Below are 22512 nucleotides of genomic sequence, written 5' to 3' on the forward strand. Positions count from 1 at the left end.
AAATTCAAGTTTCCCGCGTTCACAAGGATAGGGACAATGATGGGGGCCGATCCGCCAATCAGCGGCGAGTGGACGCCGTGTGATTCTATAAACCCTTCTCCCATTGGTGGGCAGGGGGGTCTGCTCTGGTCGGTGATTGGTCCCCGGGCGCTGCCTTCCTCCGCCATTGGGAGAAACGCGTCCTCCGATTGGCCGAGTCGTCACGGGGGGGAGGGAAGCGATGACGGAAGCGGGCCGATTGGCTGCGGAGGGGGGGAGGGGGCGATTGGTGGAGGGACACGTCAGTCAGCGGCGGGGGCGGGGGCGGGGCTGGGTGGAGCCGGACGCGGCGCTGATTGGATGAGGCGGCGGCGGCGACGGCGGTTGACGGTCCCGCCCTCCGCGCGAGTGAGGAGACGGCGGCGGCGGCGGCGCGAGGGAAGGAGGGAAGGTGAGGTGAGGCCGGGCCGGGACATGGAGGCGACGATGCCGGCGCTGCTGCTCTTTACACCACTTTCCTCTCCTCCACTTCTCTCTCTCCCTCTTCCTGTCCCTCCTCACTTCCCCTCTATTTCTCTTTCTCCCCCTCTCTCACTTTCTGTCTCTCTTCCCCCCCTCTCTTTCTTTCTCCCCCTCCTCCTCTTTCTCTCTCCCCCCCTCTCTTTCTCTCTCCCCCCCTCTCTTTCTCTCTCCACCCCTCTCTTTCTCTCCCCCCCTCTCTTTCTCTCCCCCCCCCTCTCTTTCTCTCTCCACCCCTCTCTTTCTCTCTATCCCCCCCTCTCTTTCTCACCTTCACTCACTTTCTGTCTCTCTCTCCCCCCCCCTCTCTTTCTCTCTCTCCTCTCTCTTTCTCTCCCCATCTCTCTTTCTCTCCCCCCTCTCTTTCTCTCTCCCCCCTCTCTTTCTCTCTCCCCCCTCTCTTTCTCTTTCCCCCCTCTCTCTCTCTCCCCCCCCTCTCTCTCTCTCCCCCCCTCTCTTCTCTCCTCGCTCCCTCTCTCCTCTTCTCTCTCCCCTCCTCTCTCTCCCCTCCACCTCTCTCTCCCCCCCCTCTCCCTTCTCCCCCCCCCCTCTCCTCTTTCTCCCTCTCTCCCTCTTCTTTCCCCTCTCCTCTCTTTCTCCCTTTCTCTCTCTCCTTCATACTCTCTCTCACCAACCTATCTCTCTCACCTCACTCACTTTCTGTCTCTCCTCTCTTTCTCTCTCCCCCTTCCCTCTCTCTCTCCCCTCTCTTTCTCTCTCCTCCCTCTCTTTCTCTCTCCTCCCTCTCTTTCTCTCACCCCTCTCTTTCTCTCTGATTGGTGTTTTGTTTAAAGTCCGGTGTGAACATGACTGAGTATTTCACTATTGAATGTACAGACACAGATTGCAGGATTAGATTTTGCATAGTTTTTGTTTTGTGTATACATTTTCAATTCTGAATGAAGTTTACGTTTGAAGTAAAAAGATTCCCCTTCGATCACAGTCTAGGTTGGACATTGTGGGGTAGAGAGAGTCCTGTGGGGCTATCCGTCAAACAAGGGAAAGAATAGTGTAGGAAGGACCTGCAGATGCTGGTTTACACTGAAGATAGACAAAATGTTGGAGTAACTCAGCGAGACAGACAGCATCTCTAGATAGAAGGAATGGGTGACAAAACGTGGGTGAGTCGAGGTCCTTCCTCAGATTGAGTGTCAGGGGAGAGGGGGACTAGAGATATGGCAGGGTAAGGTGTGAAAATGACAAATCGAAGCAGATGTGGATCAAGGAAATGTAGAATGGATCATTGTTGGCTGAGGAGAAGGTGACAACGAGGCATACATATCATTTCAGGGAGCCACCAGTGGGGAGGGTGTTTTGTTTAAAGTTGGGAGTGAACACAACTGAGTGTATGACACTATTGAATGTAAAGACACAGAATGCAGGAGGAGTTTTTGCAGAGTTTTAGTTTTGTATATATTTATTTTTGAAATCAAGAAATCCCTCTACAGATGCTGCCTGACCTGCTGACTTCCTCCAGCTCTTTATTTTTTGCTCTAGATTCTGCCATCTGCAGTCTCTTGTGTATATTTTGTTAGTGGCTGCTGGGATGAACATTTGTGTAAGTGTTGGCTGGATTTAAGCAAAGAAGGTTGGAGATACTCAACGAATCGGGCAGCATGGAGAAGTCAGAAAGTTGTCAGCCTTGGGTGGTGACTTGAGGCGTTTGTGGTTCTAGTGCACAATGGAGCTGTACACCTTTGCAATCATGTGTAGGAAGGAACTGCAGGTGCTGGTTTAAACTGAAGAAGGGCCTCGTCCTGAAACGTCACCCATTCCTTCTCTCCAGAGATGCTGCCTGCCAGCTGAATTACTCCAAATTTGCAAGGATGTTGCCAGAACGCGAGGCCCTGAGCTCTGGGAGAAATTTGGCAAGCTAGCACTTTATTCCTTTGAGTACAGGAGGCTCTGGGGTGACCTTGTAGAGGTAAATAAAATCATGAGGTGAATTGATGGGACGAATGCACAGAGTCCTTAACCCATGGTAGGGGAATCAAAAGCCAGACGACATGGGTTTTAGGTAAGGGGGGAAACATTTGATAGGAACCTTGGGGTGCGATTTTTTCGTTCAGAAACGGTATTTGGAATGAGCTGTCAGAGGAAGAAGTTGAAACAGGTACAATAGCACATTTAAAAGACATTTGTACAGGTGCTTGGATAGGAAAGGTTTAGGGGCGGCACAATTGCGCAGAGGTAGAGTTGCTGCCCTACACTGCTGGAGGCCCGGGTTCAATCCTGACTACGGGTGCTGTTTGTAAGGTGTTTAAGTTCTCTCTGTGACCGCTTGGGTTTTCTCCGGGTGCTCCAGTTTCATGCGACATTCCATGATCGTGCAAGTTTGTTTGGTTAATCGGCTTGGTTCAAACTGTGATCGCTGGTCGGCGTGGGCTGAAGGGGCCTGTTTTCGTGCTGTATCTCTAACGTTTAAAGGGATATGGGCCAAATGTGGGCAATTGGGACCAGCTTAATGGCTTAAATTAGTATTTTGTGTGTTTCAATGTTCATATCATTGTGGAATATGAAGTGCTGTTCCTGCATCCTGATCTGTCTCAATCACAGTAGACTAACGTCTGCTATAAACCCACTGTCTCCCACAGTTATCTGCCTGTTACAAAGACGCATTCCCTTACTCCCAATTGCTGCTCTGCTGTATTGGTAAAATATAATTGGTAGCTGTGCATCTTGGAGCAGTGTTCTATCAGAGATCTGTTCTAATTCTGTTCCTGCCCAGAAACTAGCCCTCCTGTGATTGATGAGGAATTTGGATTTGTGTAATGCATGTTTTATTCTAGTTATCAATGTTTGTCCTTTTGTAATCTAATCTTTTTCACACGAAGGGTGGTGGGTGTATGGAACAAGCTGCCAGAGGAGGTAGTTGAGGCTGGGACTATCACAACATTTAAGAAACAGTTAGACAGGTACATGGATAGGACAGGTTTGAAGGGATATGGGCCAAACGTGGGCAGATGGGTCTAGTGTTGCTGGGACATGTTGGCCGGTGTGGGCAAGTTAGTCTGAAGGGCCTGTTTCCACACTGTATCACTCATATGGATCTTACCATCATGTTGGTGTTTATGGGAAGTTTGTGTGTAAATTGATGCATTGCCCGCTTTACAACAATGACTGTTCTGTACTTTCAGAGCTCTTATTGGCGCTAAAGAACTTTGAGACATCCTGAAAGTGACATGAAAGGCACTATATAAATGCAAGGTTTGTTCTATTTCATTCTCCAGTTCTATCCTTTGTATATATTAGAAATGAAAGTTATGAGTTGCATCTCCATCTGTTTCTATCTGTCCTTCTGCTTTCTCTTTCATGTGATAGGAGCTGAATTAGGTCATTTGGCCCATCAAGTCTACTCCGCCATTCAATCATGGCTGATCTATCTCTTCCTCCTAACCCCATTCTCCTGCCTTCTCCACATAACCCATGACACCCATACTAATCAAGAACCTATCTCTGCCTTGAAAATATCTATTATATCCATAATTATATCAAAAATACTGCCCCCAGGACCCCAGACTATTCAATCAAGGAATTCAAACTACTGCATGCAACATCTTTGAGGTGAAGGGTCTCTACACAAAACGTCACCCATTCCTTCCAATAATGGGCAGAGATGCTGTCTGTCCCACTGAGTTACTCCAGCATTTTGTGTCCATATTAATTGTCAGTTTTGTTGCTGACTCTCCTTCCAGCTGAAGCTTCCTCTTTCATTATATCAGAACGTCTCCTGACAACTTTAAAATCTCTGTTCTTTGCTAGATTGGCTGCCTAGATCGGAGACATTGGTAGAAATAACCTCTGTGATGGTGGTTGAACAGTCAATGAACAGCTACCAAGTTGTGCTGTCAATACCAATGTTAAAATGCATCAATTTATGGGGCTCACGATAACCAAACTTGAATTCTGTTAAATACGGCGACATAGTTGCTGCCTCTCAGCACCAGAGACCCGAGTTCGATCCTGGCTACGGGCGCTGTCTATCCGGAGTTTGTATGTTCTCCCTGCCACCTGCGTGGGTTTTCTCCGAGAACTTCGGTTTCCTCCCACACTCCAAAGACGTACAGGTTTGTAGGCTAATTGGCTTGATATAAATATTTTTTAAACTCCCCTAGTGTAGGATAGTTTTAATGTGTGGGGATCGCTGGTCAGTGTGGATTCGATGGGCCAAAGCGCCTGTTTCCGTGCTGTATCTCTAAACTAAACTAAACATGTCACTGGAATTTTATGAATTTGTTTGAAAGCTGCTTGGATTCCTCCTGTAGAATGCCAAAGACACCAGTGTGAAACGGGTGCTTTCTCACAGTTAGGTGCGGCTATTAGTTATCAGGCTATTATCCAATTGGTTTTTGTATTCAATGAGCCTTGATTTGTAGAGTTCAAATAACTGCCTGAATGCTGGTCACAATTTCATGGTTGCAGGATTTTTTTGTAAGCTTTTTAAACTTGCTCCTCGCACAAAGTTGTACGTGAAGTTTGACTTTACCTCTGTCCCTCTCTTTGCTTGAATTTGTGGCTTGTGTGTTTGCCTTTCTGGAATTGATGATCAGCTGAATTGTTGTGCAGGTTTTAAATTTGATAGAGTCCAAGAGTGATACAGTGTAGAAACAGGCCCTTCGGCCAAACTTGCCCACAGCGGCCAACATGTCCCATCTACATTAGCCCCACCTGCCCGCGTTTGGCCCATTTCCCTCCAAACCTGTCCTATCTATGTACCTGTCTAACTGTTTCTTAAATGTTGGCACTACCTCCTCTGGCAGTTTGTTTCAAAAATCCACCACCCTTTGTGTGAAAAAGCTACCCCTCAGATTCCTAGTAAATCTTTCCCTCTTCACCTTAAACCTATGTCCCCTGGTCCTCGATTCACCTACTCTGGGCAAGAGACTGTGCATCTACACAATCAATTCCTCTCTAGATTTTATATACCTCAATAAGATCATCCCTCATCCTCCTGTGCTCCAAGGAATAGAGTCCCAGCCTACTCAACCTGTTCAGTAGCTAATACCTATTTAAATAGCAGGTTTAATTATTTAAAAGTAACATTAAATGCTTTTGTTTTCAACTGAAATTTAAAACTAGTATTTCAAATTTTGTAGCGTTTTTACTTTAGAATTGAATTATCCTTTGGTGCTCCGAATACGGAAAAATCAACTTTCTCGTTGAATGAATATGAATGAATGAATACGTTTATCGGCCAAGTATGTACACATACAAGGAAATTGACTTGGTGCTCCGCTTGCAAGTAACAACACGACATACAGTAACAATTAAGAATGACACATAAAACATTAAACATTAAGAATAAAACATTACAGTTTAAACATGTGAATTAAATAAAATACCAGAGCAAAAGGAGGCTACAGACCTTTGGTTATTGAGTAGAGCTACTGCTCGTGGGGAAAAAGGCTCTTTTTATGTCTAGCTGTGGCGGCTTTGACAGTTGCCTTCCAGAGGGAAGTGCTTCAAAGAGTTTGTGGCATGGGTGAGAGGGGTCAGAATTCATCTTACCTGCTCGCTTCCTGGCCTTTGCAGTGTACAGTTCGTCAATGCAGCCAACAGCCTTCTCAGCTGATCGGACGATTCGCTGCAGCCTCCGGATGTTGTCCTTGGTGGCTGAGCCAAACCAGACCGTGATGGAGAAGGTGAAGGCAGACTCTACGATGGCAATATAGAATTGGAACAGCATTGCCTGTACAGGGACAATAGTGGAGACTTTGAAGCAGACAGGGACAGTACAGGTTTGCAGGGACTGGTTGAAAATGTCTGTGTTTGGCACAGTGCTTGAGGGCAGAGGGGGAAACATTGCCGGTCCTGGAGATTCCCAACTTTTCTGTCTTCTGAATAGCCTCTCCATCTCCTCAATTTCTATTGTTCGTGATGGAGAAGTGGCCAGACTGATGTTGGGCAGCAAGGAGGGGGAGGGTAGTGGACGCGGGCTCAGTCTTTACAGACTGGAGTCAGCCTGTGAGTAGGTGTGAAGTGTTGGTTGGGGAAGGGGTACTAGGGTTAAGTTTCTGTTTATCGAACCTGCAGTAAAATCCGTTCAGGTCGTTGGTCAGCTGACGATTGTCCAAGGAGCGGGGGATTTTCCTCTTGTAGCTGGTGATTTCTTGCAAGCCCTTCCAAACTGAAGAAGAGTAATTAGCTGAGAACTTGCTCCTCAACTTCTCAGAGTACCTTTCCTTGGCAGCTCTGATTCCTCTTCTCAGCTTGTACTTGGCCTGCCTGTAGAGGTCTGCATCCCCGCTCCTGTAGGCCTCATCTTTAGACTGGCGGAGCTGTCTAAGTTCTGCTGCAAACCAGGGCTTGTAGTTGTTGAACCAGATCCGGGTCTGAGTGGGAATGCAACTGTCCTCACAAAAGTTGACATATGATGTCACAGTGTCTGTATACTCAGCGAGGTTTGTGGTTGCTTCCCTGAACACATTCCAATCAGTGCAGTCAAAGCAGGATTGTAGGTTTTCAATGCCCTCGCTTGTCACCTTTTCGTTGTTCTGACCACAGGCGTAGCAGATTTTAGTTTCTGCCTGTAGGTCGGAATAAGGTGATATGCGTTCTTGATTGAATTGTAACAGTAATCAAGTGTTCTCTCCCCTCTGGTGGGGCAGCTAACATGAAGTCTGTACTTTGAAAGATCACGGCTGAGGTTAGCCTTGTTGAAGTCCCCCAAAACAATGACCATGGAGTCCAGGATGTCACTCTCTGCCCTCATTACCTGGTCGGCGAGTTGCGTTTGCGCCTCACATACGCAGGCTTGGGGGGGGGGGGTGTAAACTCCAGCTATTTCAATTTGTTGGTTTTGTTTTTAAAGTCAGAATTAACCCTTCCAGTGCACCAAAGCACGAGTGGATGAGATATAATTGAATCTAGTTTTTAATGTCCTAAAAATAAATATTGAGAAATGTGGTCTGTTGCACAGATTGAGGTGAGATACAAAATGCTGGAGTAAGGAATGGGTGATGTATCAAACTGACCCTTCATCAGACTAATGTTTAAGAAGGAACTGCAGATGCTGGAAAATCAAAGGTCGACAATTACCTTCTTCAGACTAGCATCTGAAGATGGGTCTCGACCCGAAACATCACCCATTCCTTTTCTCCAGAGATGCTGCCTGTCCCGCTGAGTTGTCTATACTGGTGAATTTGTATTTTCTTTCTTTTTTAATTAAGCAGAAACCATTGGAACATTGTTTAGCATTTTAGAGATCTAGCATGGAAACAGGCCCATCGGCCCACGAGTCTGAGACGACCAGCGATCACCCCGTACATTAGTGCTATCCTCCACGCTAGGGCCAATTTGCAAATTGCAGAATCCTACAGACCTGTTAACCTATTAACCTACAAGCGTGTATGTCTTTGGACCATGGGAGGAAACCGGAGAACCGAGTGAACACCCATGTGGTCACAGGGCGAGCGTACAAACTCCGTACAGACAGCATCCAAAGTCAGGATTGACCCCGGGTCTCTGGTGCTGAAAGGCAGCAACTCTACCGCTGCGCCATTGTGTCACCCTTTTTCTTTTAGAATTAGTAATAAAGTAAGAACACAACTTTGTAAGTCAGAAGAGCAAATTAGGCAAGCCAGCCCAGTGAGTCTACTCCACCATTCAATCATGGCTGATTCATCTTTCCCTTTCAACCCCATTCTCCAGCCTTCTCCCCATAATCGATGACACTTACTAACCAGGATTCTGTCAATCCCCGCTTTAAAAGTACCCAATGATGGCCTACACAGCTGTCTGTTGCAATGAATTCCACAGATTCACCACCCCCTGACTAAAGAAATTCCTCTTTATCTCCTTTATAAAGGTACGTCCTTTTACACTAACTCAATTTGAACAACGCACTGAGAGCATTTGACGTATCGTGTTGCATCTGTGAAACATGAAGGAGTTCATGTCAGGGAGCTTCCCTTCCTGCTTAAGCGCGGTGCAGCCTTTTTTATTTTGAGCTCAAATTTATAGGTTTTCAGAGAACTTTCAGCTTCCTGTCTTCTGTGCACTCAGGCGAAAGATATATCTGGAAATTTGCTCCAGTTTGAATTGCACAGTTTGTGTTAATCTTGAACATGCTTCTGCCTGAAAGACTGCCTATAATCGTTTGTGATCTCACACGTCTGCTCAACCTTTCTTGCCTGGAGGTCACACCTGATGTGTTCTTACATGACTGCAGACTTTGTGTGCAGAAACGCAGCAAGATTATATCAAACATCGAAACTGCATTTAATTCTCGGTGTAGGAAGGAACTGCAGATGCTGGTTTAAACTGAAGGTAGACACGAAATGCTGGAGTAACTCAGCGGGAGAGGCAGCATTTCTGGTGAGAAGGAATGGGTGACATTCCGGGTCGAGACCCTTCTTCAGTCACTAAAGAAGAAGACTGAAAAAGAGTCTCGACCCGAAATGTCACCCGTTCCTTCTCCCCAGAGATGCTGCCTCCTCCACTTACTCCTCCAGTTACTCCAGCTTTTTGTGTCTATCTTTAATTCTCAACAAATGCTTTGGGAGGCAACATTTTGTCTTCATTGCTCGCTTATCTCTGCAAGTCTCCATGTGTACTTTTTGTATGCCCCTCGGACCTTTATAAAATAGGATCTAGTATGTTCTATATTTTCGTCCAATGCAAATGCCTAGCTATTGATTTGAATGCAAGAAGCATCCGAGATCTTTGTGCTACCTCTGCTCTCGTTTCTGCTATTTCCATATAAAATGGCTTAATTTGAATGCTGGTGTTATGTTGACTCGGCAACCTCTGCAACACAGGCAGGTGAAATGTTTGTGCTTTGCTGCTAGATTCTGTGATGAATTTGTGTGATCTAAGAGCTGACTGGCAAATCAATGGGATTTGGAGGCATGGAAATGAGTGGGGAAGTGGCACTGAGGCCAAAATCAGATGAGCCTTGGTTTTACTGATCAATAATGCATGTTGGATGGTCTAATCCTCTATGTTCTTAAAACAACATCTGAATTATGCATGCCCACATAGGTTTTCGTCGGTTTCCTCCTAAGTCCCAAAGACGTGCGTGTTTGTATGTTTATTAGCCTCCAAATTGCCTATAGTGTGTAGAGGGCGGGTGAGAAAGTGGGATAACATCAAACTAGTGTGAATTGATGGTCAGACGGGCCTCGATGGGCCGAAGGAACTGCTTCAATGCTGTGTCTCTAAAACTACACAAGCTTCCATTCTCTGACCCATGGAAGCATTCCTGGTATAAAATGTATGCGGTTAACCCAGTATATTCAGACTATTCAGTGAAATACTCTGTGGTGTGTGGAAATGCTGTTTGGTAAGGTGGTGGAATTAAATTAATATTTGTCTGGATAAAACTCTCCTGTTGAATTTGGTCGTTTCCATGTTATCTCAAGCCGATGTTATTCTCCTCAATTTAAGACTTTGATTAACTAATTGATGTTTCAATTACATAATCTTTGTACAGTGAGAATTAATTCAACTGTTCGGTGCTGAAAGTAATTGTTTCTGTTCCATTTTAGTGCTACATGAGCTTAAAATGTACAGAGCTTTTCAATGTAAATATTCTATGGACAGGTTTTGTGGATATTGCATTATATAAAACAGGATGGGGGGGCGCAGTAGTTAAGTGGTAGAGTTGCTGCCTTACAGCGCCAAAGACCCAGGTTTGATTCGATTACGGGTGCTGTCTGTACTGAGTTTATACATTCTCCCTGTGGCTGCGTGGGTTTTCTCCAGGTGCCTATTTCCTTCGCTCCATAGACGCTGCCTCACCCGCTGAGTTTCACCAGCATTTTTGTGTACCTTTGATTTTCCAGCATCTGCAGTTCCTTCTTAAACAAGTATCTTGGTGAGTGTTTGTTTTTGTATTAGATTTTATTTAATATTGGTTGATTATTCACTGAATTATGATTTCATGTTCCGCTGAGGTTGCAGTAAAATCAATAGAATAACTATTTAAATGGTTTGGTGAAATGAATGAATCGTTGAAACTGCTCCCGGTAGAAAGAGCATGAAATGCCCGTGCGCCAATGTACTTAACTTAAACTATTTCAACATGCTCAAAATTGTACCATATTCTTTTTCATAAATGCTGGTTGGGTTAGTCTCATTCTTTACCCACCCTGCCTCTAGATTGTGCGCAATCTGAATATGTTGAATGTTAAAGCGCAATTTTGTGTTTGGCCTATTCTCGGATATAACCCCAGACATCCAACAGATATGCTGACAAGCTGATTGAGCAGTGAACTTTAATAAAAAAATATCCTGCCCAACTAAAGCAATAACTTTAATTCGTATTGTGATCATATTGATAATCTACCTTGAATTGATAAATTGTCATGGTAACACTCTCAAATAGTTTCATAGGTATTGATTTTAACTCTCCCTGGCAGAACTAACCAAGGCTGTTCGAAATAAGCTTTGGGCAATTGCCAAAATCATCTACTTGCACCTCAGTAACATTGCCTGACTTGCTCCTGCCTCTCTCTACATATGATGAAAGCTTCTGTAATTTCTAGCTTTTTGCAGAAGTTTCATTGCTATCATTGCTTTGTGAAACTAGCAGTACCTTTGAGATTTGTGCTGCAGCATCAATTCTCAATACTGCCTGTAATTCCGGGCACCTTTTGTGGTCTTCTTGCAGACAAGCCAAAGTGCTTAAACTTTCAAATTTTCTGAATGTCCTGAAAACCCCCAGCATATGTCATGCAGCTGATGAGATTCTGCATTGTGCATTGAATCACAACTAGCAAACTTTTGCTCACCCAAACTGCAATTTGCTTAATTTTTAATTTAATTTGTCCTTGTGTTCCATTTTTTGCATACTTGAATAGTTGCGGTTAATTTAAGAAAAAGCTTACTGCTTATTTGACAATAACATATAAGCATTGGGTGCCTGAGATTCCTTTTGACCTGCACGCCATGTGTGCGTGAAGCCTAAATTATGTCGCGTGAATGAGGCGCAAAGAACGCCCAAGTGGGACAGGCCCGCATTGATAGTTTACGATTATTTAAATGGTAAATGGAGCTTCAGAAGCGTTTTCATTTTGCATGTTAAAACCCACCTGAGAACCATGGGCGATTTTGCAATTTTACTGACGGATTTTTAACTTTTAATACTTTTCATATAACAAATGATAAAGATAAACAGTCAATGATGCCTTACTTTTGATGAAATGCAGCGAGCAAACGCGATAATTCCCGATATTTTGGATCTTTAAATCTCCACGGCAAATGTCCGCTAGCAACTTCTGCTGTATTTACACCTTCAGCTCCCTCTTGAATTTACCTTAGTTTCTATCTTTTTTTTGGACTGTAAATTTAGGTAGCTGTGCCTCACGGTCACCCCGACTGGTACAGTAAATTACAGCTCAAAAACGGGCCGTTTTCGATGCTTTTAACGGGTGTGAAAGTGCGTGTTTTCCCATTCACTAACATGTACCGGAAGTGACGCTTGTCCCCCAGTTAAAATTTTCGGTCACGTGGGTGCGGATCTACGCTCCAGTGACCTTTCGTGAAATCACCCTATAGGTCAGTTATCAATTTATTGTTGATGAGAGAGTGAGCGTTGTGTAAAATGAGTTATAGGAAACCAAACTCCCATTTGAGATTAATGCAGATCACGGTTGTGCAAGGAATTCTACATTAACCTGAAAAGCAATGTAACAACTGCCAAGTTGTAATAAATTTCCTGCAGCTGCATGCCATGAGGTTATAATCAAAATTACAGATTACAATTTATGACATAAATTGTAATAAATGACATAAATTGTAATCTTGATTATAACTTCATGGAATTTTCAGTTGCTTCCCTGCACACACACATTTTCTACATGATTAAAACTGAACTCCACTGCATTTTCAGAGATTTAAAAATAGAAATTAATTTTGTGTTTGGACAACATGGTTAGCAGGCACTTTTTTAAAACAAATCTTCATATGGAGTGTATGAGAGTTCTTCTGAGCAATGCCCAATTATTACACATTAACCATCAGCTAAAAATTTAGATGATTCTTTGTACAGTTCTAGATTTTTTTTCTTTTTAGTGTACATGCGGGTGATTATCTGTAATGACTGTCTCCCATATGCGAAATGAAATAATAAAAATTGAATGAATTGACATCTTAATGAAACAAAATCAAATGCGGTTAATTTCCAAGTTTCCATAAATCTACATTCAAAATTATCCCTTTAATGAACAGATTTATTCGGGTTTTTACTTTTAACCTATTGAAGACCATTAGAATCATAGAATTGGAAAGCATGGAAATGGGCCATTTGGTCTAACTGGTCCACACTGACCCTAGACCAGAGGTGGGGATCCTTCGGCCTTCTAGGCCATTAAGTGCGGCCTTTGATTGAATCCAAATTTTGTAGAACAAATCCTTTTATTTTTATTAATATGTTTTTCGTCTTTTATTATTTTTATTTTAATCTTAAAATGAACGTATTTAAAATACTAAAGAGTAAAAGAAGATTCAACTAAATAATCCTCCCCGACTGACGGCCACAATTAAAACATTAGTAAGTCATGAGGGCTATTTTAACAAAATAATGTGCATTTTGAAGTATATCTAATTGAAGTTTCTTGGATGCGGCCTTATTAGATTACAGCTAACTTAATGCGACATTCCAACATGAAGAGGTTCCCCACCCCTGCCCTAGATACTCTTCCATATTAACCCGATTGCCCAACACTTGGTCTTTACCTGTGTATGCTGGAGCAGTTCAAGGATTCATCCAGATAATAATAATAATAATAATGGATGGGATTTATATAGCGCCTTTCTAATACTCAAGGCGCTTTACATCGCATTATTCATTCACTCCTCAGTCACACTCGGTGGTGGTAAGCTACTTCTGTAGCCACAGCTGTCCTGTGGCAGACTGACGGAAGCGTGGCTGCCAATCTGCACCTACGGCCCCTCCGACCACCACCAATCACTCACACACATTCACACACAGGCAAAGGTGGGTGAAGTGTCTTGCACAAGGACACAACGACAGTATGCACTCCAAGCGGGATTCGAACCGGCTACCTTCCGGTTGCCAGCCGAACACTTAGCCCATTGTGCCATCTGTCGTCCCTTGCTTATAAGCTGTCAATGACCAAACTTCAACCACTCTCTCAGGCTTTGCATTCCAAATGCTTGCCACTTTCTGGATGAAACCTATCTCTCATTGCCTCTTTCATATCACCTCCACTGAATCTCTTGCCACTTTCCCCACATTCTCCTGTTTTATCTACATCTGGGGGAAATTTCCCATGCAGTCTACCCTTGTAATTTTATATACGTCAATCATGTCCCATCTTGGGTGCCTCTGCTCCTGAGAAAAAAGACCTGGTTTCTGTAATTGCTGCATCCCAAGCAACATCCTAGCAAATCTCTCTCCAGCATAGTTAATACGTACTAAATCTTCCTGACCAGAACTGTACACAGTACTCTAGATGTACGTTAATTTTCTTTTCAAGCATCTCCTAGACTTTTGTCAGCCCTCTCCCATCAACAGTTCTCGATACCTGTCATAAGCTTCCTTTTTTTTAAACTATTTATCCAATCCTTGGCATCCAGTGTTCTCTATACATGTTATCCCTGGCTTTTGTCCCAATGGGAACATGTTGGCATTGAACTCTTGCGATTTCTCCTCTGACTGCTTTCCACTGTGCAGATGTAGACGTACTTGCCAAAGCCTTATGTTGATGAAATTGGCTTTGGGCCAATTCAAAAATTAATTGCTGGTCTATCCCTATCTTTTTCTACGATGTGCAAAATGTTCCCCTACTGATTCCCCCTTCATCTGACTGGCTACATTCCCGAAGGTGAGATCCAATAACGCTCCATCCCTTGTTGGTCTTTCCTATATTATGTCAAAAAGGCTGCCTGGATGCATCTCAAAAATCCTGTGGTAGAATGGGGTTAGGAGGGAGAGATAGATCAGAAATGATTAAATGGCAGAGTAGATTTGATGGCTGAATGGCCAAATTCTGCTCATATCACATGACCTTATTACAACATTTGAGGACTTGCTTATAAAACAGCTGCATAAACATGTGTCGTAGAACCTGGTCTCTTCTACCTATGTCATTGGTAGTTGCATGTTTCAAAATCACTGGGTCCTCACCCTTTCAGAATGTCCTGCAGTTGCTTTGAGATATCCTAGATGCTAGTGCCGGGAGACAACATAGCAATGTGGAGTCTCCTTTATGGTCACAGAAACCCGTAGCTTGCACCGTTATGGCAGAATTCCCTGGTTCTCCCAGTCTTATTTCTTCTCCACAGCGTGCACTGTGGTACCATGAACTAGACTGGGTTGTTGTTTGCCCCATGGGAGGCCAACTTGGTGTTAGCGGGTGGCACGGTGGCACAGCGGTAGAGTTGCTGCCTTAAGCGCCTGTCCCACTTGGGCATCATTTACGCGACATCATTTATGCGTCACAACGCTGGTCTATCCCTATCTTTTTCTACGATCTGTAAAATGTTCCCCTACTGATTCCATCCTGACTATGGCTGCTGTCTGTACGGAGTTTTATACGTTCTCCCCGTGACCAGCGTGGGTTTTCTCCGAGATCTTCGGTTTCCTCCCACACTCCAGAGACGTGCAAGTTTGTAGGTTAATTGGATAGTGTGTGTGTGTGTCCCTAGTGTGTATAGGATAGTGTTAATGTGCGGGGATCGCTGGTCGGTGCGGACTCGGTGGGCCGAAGGGCCTGTTTCCGCGCTGTATCTCGAAACTAAACTAAGCAATTGCCCCACCTCCTCTTCTTCCCCCCCCCCAAAAAAATAGGTGTCCACCACAGTATACTATATTGAGATGAATGTCGCGCTACTTGACTCTCTAACTTGTCCTCGCTCGCCTTTCTTCTGCAGTAACTAGCTCACTAGGCGTAATATCTGCCACATCTCCTGCATCCTAGATGCTCCAAAGCATGCACAGTTCCGACTGCTGCAAGCCGCATGCCAGCAGCTGCAGCTGGACTCGTCCTGCAGGTGCAGTCATTGGAGACATTGGAATTATCCCCAATCTTGCACATCCTGTAGGAGGAGCATACATCACTGCCTGAGTGCCTCAACTGAAATGTAGCTCGGATTATTTCTCTTGTGGATACTCTGAGAAACTTCATCTCCAGGGTAACTTCATCTCTAGGGTAAAAGTGTGATCTATACAAGCAACCATCTGTGTTGCATGGAGTACTTGCATGAGGATGAGAATTTTGCATTGATGCTGGACTTGCATCATGGTTTGAAGGAATAAACCTTTAAGCCACATTGGTCTTGTATTGCGATACCATAGAACTTTATTTATCCCAGGAGGGGAATTAATCTGCCAACAGTCATAAAACACAAGCTACATGAAAAATTAAATTAAAGTGCTGAGTGGAAAGGATTGGGGATGTGCAAAGATTTGGGGGGGGGGAGGGGGGGGGGGGGGGGTCAATCTGCCCCACGACAGAAGGGGGAGGAGTTGCACAGTTTGACAGCCAAAGGGAAAAATGATCTCCTGTGGCGATCTGTTGCATCTTGGTGGAACCAGTCTGTTGCTGAAGGCACTCCTCATGTGTGGTCAAGGAGGGGATGAGCTGTATTGTCCAAGATGCTCTGTGGTTTGAGGAGCATACTCCCCTCTGAGACCACCTCCCGTGAATCCAACTCTGCCCCCAGGACGGAACCAGCATTCCTGATGAGCTTGTTCTTGAAATGTAGATTGTCCAAGAGAGAATGCCGAGGTTCACACTTACCCAGCCTGCCAAGTAATATTGCTTGAAAGGACTATTAGGGGGAGATTAAGTTATGAATGATTCAAATGTGGCAATATGTTCACTGTTGTTTGGATTGTGACAGACGAGTATCTTCCACAATTATACAAAGGTGCCAGCATTTGTTCTGCATTTTACTTCTTGGAGAGAAAGCAGGGTGTGATAGAAATCTTGGACAGAATGTTGCTGCTGCTTTGGCACCAGTTTGCTACTTGTTTAAGTATTATAGCACAGTCCCTCATTTTTCACCTGAGGCAACACTAATGTATGGACATAGTTACAAAAATCCAGCTTTTATAATAAAGGACGTCGATCTACTTTTATTCTAAGGTTTTCTTAGAAGCATAATAATTAAAAACGGCTTAATATTTGCAGACCTGATTCTTAAAATGATCATAAATGGGCTTGTGGCCAAGTTTTTGTTGCAGGAACAAAAATAATGAACTGCATGTATCTTTTTAATGCAGCTCTAATTGTGTTAAATTTACACCCATGAGCATTGACCCAAACATTGGCAATAATGTCCTCACTTGAAAATGCATTTGAGGCTTTCATTTCATCTGATAGCATATTGTGAGGAGTTTAAGGGTTTGATCATGAAACTAGTAGAAGGCATAAAATTACTCAATCTGAACATTGTGTAGAAAAAATGGAATATCACTGGTTGCATCTTGCTTGTTGCTTTTAGTTTGAGCCCTGGGGTGTTGTGGTTGTGAAATTGCCAGGCGAGTAAGATTGAGCTAATAATGCTGTGATGAGAGTCGAAATCCCATCGTGGCAGCAGTGGAATTTAAATTTATTTAACCTGGATTTTAAACTTGCCTTAAATCTTACAAGCAGTTAGCAATGGGCATCGAATGCTGACCTTGCCATTTGCATTTCTCCTTATTCTGAGGAATGAAACAATGAATATTGCTTCCTATAGTTCATCACTGCCATGTTGCTCACTTTTAACTGTGTATAATGGTTAAATTGATTTAAAATTACTTTACTCAATTATCCAAAGTTATCCACTTTGGTAGCAAGAACAGGAAGGCAGATTATTATCCGAATGGTGTCAGATTAGGAAAAGGGGAGGTGCAACGAGACCTGGGTGTCAGTGAAGAAAGCAATTGGCATGTTGGCCTTCAGAGCGAGAGGATTTGAGTATAGGAGCAAGGAGGTCTTACCTGCAGTTGTACAGGGTCCCGGTGTGACCACACCTGGAGTATTGTGTACGGTTTTGGTCTCCTAATTTAAGGAAGGACATTCTTGCTATTGAGGGAGTGCAACGCAGGTTCACCAGATTAATTCCTCGGATGGCGGGACTGACATATGATGAAAGAATTAATCGACTGGGTTTATATTCCCTGGAATTTAGAAGGATGAGAGGTTAAACCCAGTTGCTCTAATTTTTATCTTCCAAATCAAAATTGGATCTGCTACTCTTCATCCAAATTATTAGTTAAATTGCTACTTTAAGATAGAACGTGTAGTTAGTCAGATTTTTAAAATTTCATGAAGTAAATGTATCTTTGTTCCAATATGGTGCTGCTCTGCAGTAAGAAATACTGATTGCCCTCTTAATTCGAAACTGTAATGTTTCCTATTTAATTAGACTCAGTTGGCATGAATGTTTTCCCGCTGGAGTATGTGTTGCCCATTGCTAAAATTTGAAATGTGCACACAACTTGCACATGACTTGAAAAGAAAATTCAATTGAAATCATTTTGTTGTGTCCTGTTACTCTGAAAGGACTTTCTGTGGTTGCTTCTGTCCTTTATCTCCAAGATTCCTTTGGAATTGCACTCCAGTATTGATTAATCAAAAGCCCCTTCTGTCATGTCTAATTTTACTGAACCGCATTTACATCTGCTCCGTACTGTGGACTATTAGTGTCCAGATGTCTTGCTTTCTGTTTGACTCCTTTGTTAGTTGTCCTGTGGGAGTTGTGAAGTGCAGGCTTGTGCTGCAGTGCAACTCAAGGAGGGTGAATGTCGATAGTCTTGAAACAAGGGAACTGGCTCTCCCTGTACAGCAGTTAATTAAAAAAAAAAATTTGAGTGGGTAACCTTTTTGTACGTGTTGGCCTACATGAGCTCATGCTTTCCAAGGGTGAAAAGGGCAACGTTTATTTGGCTAGCAGAGCAGAATGGTTGGGTGGACTAAAATATCAGTCATTGAACCACTGGCTAAATTGGAAGCTGTGTTAATCTATGCAGCAGGAATAGAATACCAGTTACAGATGATTCCTAAACTCTTTTTATGGTAGTTGAGATGAACTGAATACACCTATAGAAAGTTGGTAAACTTTCCTTAATTGTACAATTATGAATGTTTTGGGAAATTTATCGGGAGATTGGTGCTTAATAGTACATGGAATGCTGAATTAGATCTAGAAAGTGCTTTTCCCAGGAAAGATGCAAATGTGCGTGCAGCATGATAATCCTTTTTTGTGTTTCACTAAATATGTATAATCAAGGGAGGGAATAGGAAGTGACTTGGTTGTTTGGAATTCTGTGCTGGGATCGGAGTAATGTTTAGTTCTTGGCATGTTTGTGTACTTGAATCATGGTCAACTTGTTTTCTTTTTAACTGTTTAGGATGAATAGCCAGGGCAGTAGCTGGCCTGAAAATTAACCCTGATGTTTACTATCTTGAGTGCCAGATAAACACAAAAAAGCTGGAGCAACTCAGCGGGATAGGCAACATCTTTGGAGAGAAGGAATGGGTGATGTTTCGGGTCGGGTCTGAAGAAGGGTCTCGACCTGAAAAGTAACCCATTCCTTCTCTCCAGAGATGCTGCTTGTCCCGCTGAGTTACTTCAACATTTTGTGTCTATCTTTGGCCAATAAATACGTATATAATGTTTCTCTACCCCTTTTTCTGGACGATTGAGAAGGGTACGGTTGGTGTATATGGAAGTTAAAAATGCTCTCTCAAGCAACTAGTGGGTTTGACATTTGCAAAGCAAATTTTGACACTTGGGATTGCATCTCATGCAAACTTGTTTTTGGAAGATAATAATCAACTATTCCATTTGGAATATTTAAGATGTTTTGGCAGCGTACCTGTCAAAGAGGAATTTGACTAAAGAAGTCTATTTCCTTTGTTAATGTCTTGGTATAATGTGTGGATCTGGATGGGTGTGATAATTGTCATGCACTGCATAAATTGCACTCAAGCCTTCTGCAAAATGCAAGCTGTAATTTATTTTGCAAAATGTATCTGACCTACATTTTTCTCATGCAAACTATTAAGTCAGTTATTTGAAAATTCTTTCGCACAACCTTATCAGGCTATCAATGAACTGAAATGTCTGACTGTTGATAGCTACCAGCATTCATGTATGTAGAATTTGCTGCATACCTTGCAATACAGTTTAATGAAGATATTTGTTTCAAAGAATGTTTTAAAAACAATTAGTTTGGTGAAATAGTTGCATGTTTAATTTCTTTGGGTTAATGGTCTTGGACCAACCATATTGACGTGACTGCTGCGAAGATGCACCAAGTTCTCCAATTCCTTAGGAGATTGAGAACATTTAGTTTGTCTCCAATGGCACACATAAACTTCCACAAATGCACTAGAGAAAGCATATCTTTTAAGTTGTATCACAGCTTGGTGTGGGATCAGTTTGGCCTAAGAATGCAAGAAATTGCAGAGTTGTGGATGTAGCTCAGTCCATCTCACAGACTAGACTTCCCACCATTGAGTCCATCTACACTTCAAGCTGCCTCAGAAGAGCAGCCAAATAATCAAAAACGCTTTTCACCCTGGGGTCATTCCTTCATTCCGGCAGGCACGGGTTATTGATAGGGGATGGTCAGCCATGATCACAATGAATGGCGGTGCAGGCTCGAAGGGCCAAATGGCCTCCTCCTGCACCTATTTTCTATGTTCTATATTTCTATGTTTCTTCCTGCTCCCGTCTGCCTGAAGGTACAGAAGCTTGAACGCACACACCATCAGATTCAAATAACTTATTTTCCTCTTCATCAGGCTTCTGAAGTGTCCTTCCATAAGCTTGGGTACTGTCCCGATTCACCCTACCTTATTGCGGACTTTGAACTTTGCTTATGGAACTGAAATGTGAAGCACTTTGAGTCTGCCTCGTGTATGAAATGTGCTATATAAATAAAGTTGCCTTGCCTTGCCTTGAAATGCTGAGAACTATATTCTGCACTCCATATCTCCCCCTTTTGCTCCACATACTGATTTGAGTGATTGTATCTGTGTATAGTGGATTATATTTGTGTATAGTATTATCTGATCAGGATTGGATAGCATGCAAAACAAAGCTCTTCACTGTACCTCGGTACAAATGAGTATAATAAACCCAAACTAAAAACCTGCAATTGAAAATAGTAGTTTTCGCTTGTTGAAACATACTTGGGACTTTAGAGCTGGATGAATATTCAAATTTCAGCTGTCATATTTTGTAATTACTTGCGCAACTTTTGTTGATGTTTCCTGGAACATTCAAAGTTTAACTTATATGGGGAAAACCATTGCTCTCAACTTGGAATTTGATATTATATTAGTTAGCAAATGCTTGCCTGAAGAAATGTTATGATTTCCAGCCGAACTATCGGAAGGATGTCATCGAGTTGGAAAGGGTACATAAGAGATTCGAGAATGGGCGGCATGGTGGAGCACTGGTAGAGCTGCTGCCTTACAGCGCCAGAGACCCATGTTCGATCCAGACTACGGGTGCTTGTCTGTATGAAGTTTTTACATTTTCCCCGTGACTTGTGTGGGTTTTCTCCCACACTCCAAAGACGTTCTGGTTTGTAGGTTTGGAGTTTACGAGACACTGGTGTTATTTGTTGAGTTATACAAAATCATGAAGGGCATGAACAGTGAATGCTCAGTCTTTTTCCCATGGTAGAGGATTCTAAAAGTAGAGGGCATAGGCTTAAGGTTTGAGGGAAGAGATTTAAAATAGACCTTAGGCAACTTTTTCATTCAGAGGATGGTCCATGTCTCGGTTGAGCTGCCAGAGGAAGCTAAAGAAGCGGGTACAATTACAGCTTTTAAAAGCTATGTGGACAATTATATGGAAATGAAGGGTTTGGGGAAGGCCAAATGCAGGCAAATGGGACTTGTCCAATATGCCTACTTAATGGGCACGGACAAGGTGAACTGAAGAGCCTGTTTATGTGCCATCCAACTCTGACTCAATGTTGGTATATTAGGAAATATTGAAAAAAATCAATACATCTGTTTGCCTATTTAATATATTTTTGTTGTGCTAACATGAAGTTGTTGGTTGTACATCTTTGAGTTTTTAAATAATTAAATGTAAAGCAAGTTCCCTGGTTCTCCTGTTTCTTGTGGCATGTTGAATATTATATACCTCAAAGTACCAGTCATCTGTAAATTCCCAGAGATTTGCATTCTCTGGTGTACCTTTTTGTAACAGACATTTCAAAATGGACCGCTGTTGTGGCTTGAAGGTTTGGTTATGTGACGAGACGATGTATTGAAGCTGTGACCAGAGAAGTGGGTACAGTTTAAGAATTAAGTTTGCATTGTGTATTAAAAAACAATGATCTGTAAAGTCTGATGCAGTCTAAAGGGGGATGCCAACCAAACCGTCGCCCATCCATGTTCTCAAGAGATGCTACTGACCTGCTGAGTTACTCCAGCACTTTCTTTTTTTTGTAAACCAGCATCTGTAACGCTTTGCCAATTTTGCTTAGTTATTGGGCTTTGAGAATTGAGATGCAGGATCCCCTCTTTATAGCTGTACGGTTTGATGGTATTGGGTTTTTTTTAAAGTTTCTCTGACTCATTGGTAATCTGAGCACTGAAAATCATCCTATTCAAATTCTGCTTGTCTTTCATTCCATCTAAAAGCTAAAAGTAACTACTGTAATTTCAATTGTTATCTGATTTGCATCAGATGTGCAATGAGATAACTTTAAATAGGTTTATTGGATATGATGCAACGTTGAAAGAATATGGAACAGTACAATGGAGGAACAGTTCCTTCGGTCCACAATGTGCTGAAAATATTGCGGTTAAATTAATTTCCTTTGCCTGCATGCGCATTATATCCCTCCATTCTCTGTGTGCGTGCACACATACACACACACACACACACACACACACACACACACACACACACACACACACACACACACACACACACGCTGCAACTCCAGTTATTTTGGTCTCATTTGCAAACTTAATAACCAGCCCATCTACATTTACATCCAAGTCGTTTCTATGTTTGCTTTCATGTCACTTACCTGTAAAGCTCCAGATTTTATTTATTAAAAATGTAAACAGTATTTTGCAATTG

General features: G+C 42.8%; 1 protein-coding gene across 3 annotated transcripts in view; it reads left to right on the plus strand.

The window, feature by feature from the left end:
- Positions 1-338: 338 nt before the first annotated feature.
- csk (C-terminal Src kinase) overlaps positions 339-22512 on the plus strand; it is a 100437-nt gene continuing 78263 nt past the window's right edge. Inside the window, exons 1-2 of one of the 3 annotated variants that reach the window (XM_033015055.1) lie at positions 339-430; positions 3636-3705. The gene's annotated coding sequence lies outside the window, so the exon portion shown is untranslated. Of the gene's footprint in view, positions 436-1309; positions 1330-3635; positions 3706-22512 lie in introns of those variants that run through there. The other 2 variants (XM_033015056.1, XM_033015057.1) reach the window with 2 other exon arrangements.

The sequence above is a fragment of the Amblyraja radiata genome, chromosome X, assembly GCF_010909765.2.
Source record: "Amblyraja radiata isolate CabotCenter1 chromosome X, sAmbRad1.1.pri, whole genome shotgun sequence".
Classification (NCBI taxonomy): domain Eukaryota; kingdom Metazoa; phylum Chordata; class Chondrichthyes; order Rajiformes; family Rajidae; genus Amblyraja; species Amblyraja radiata.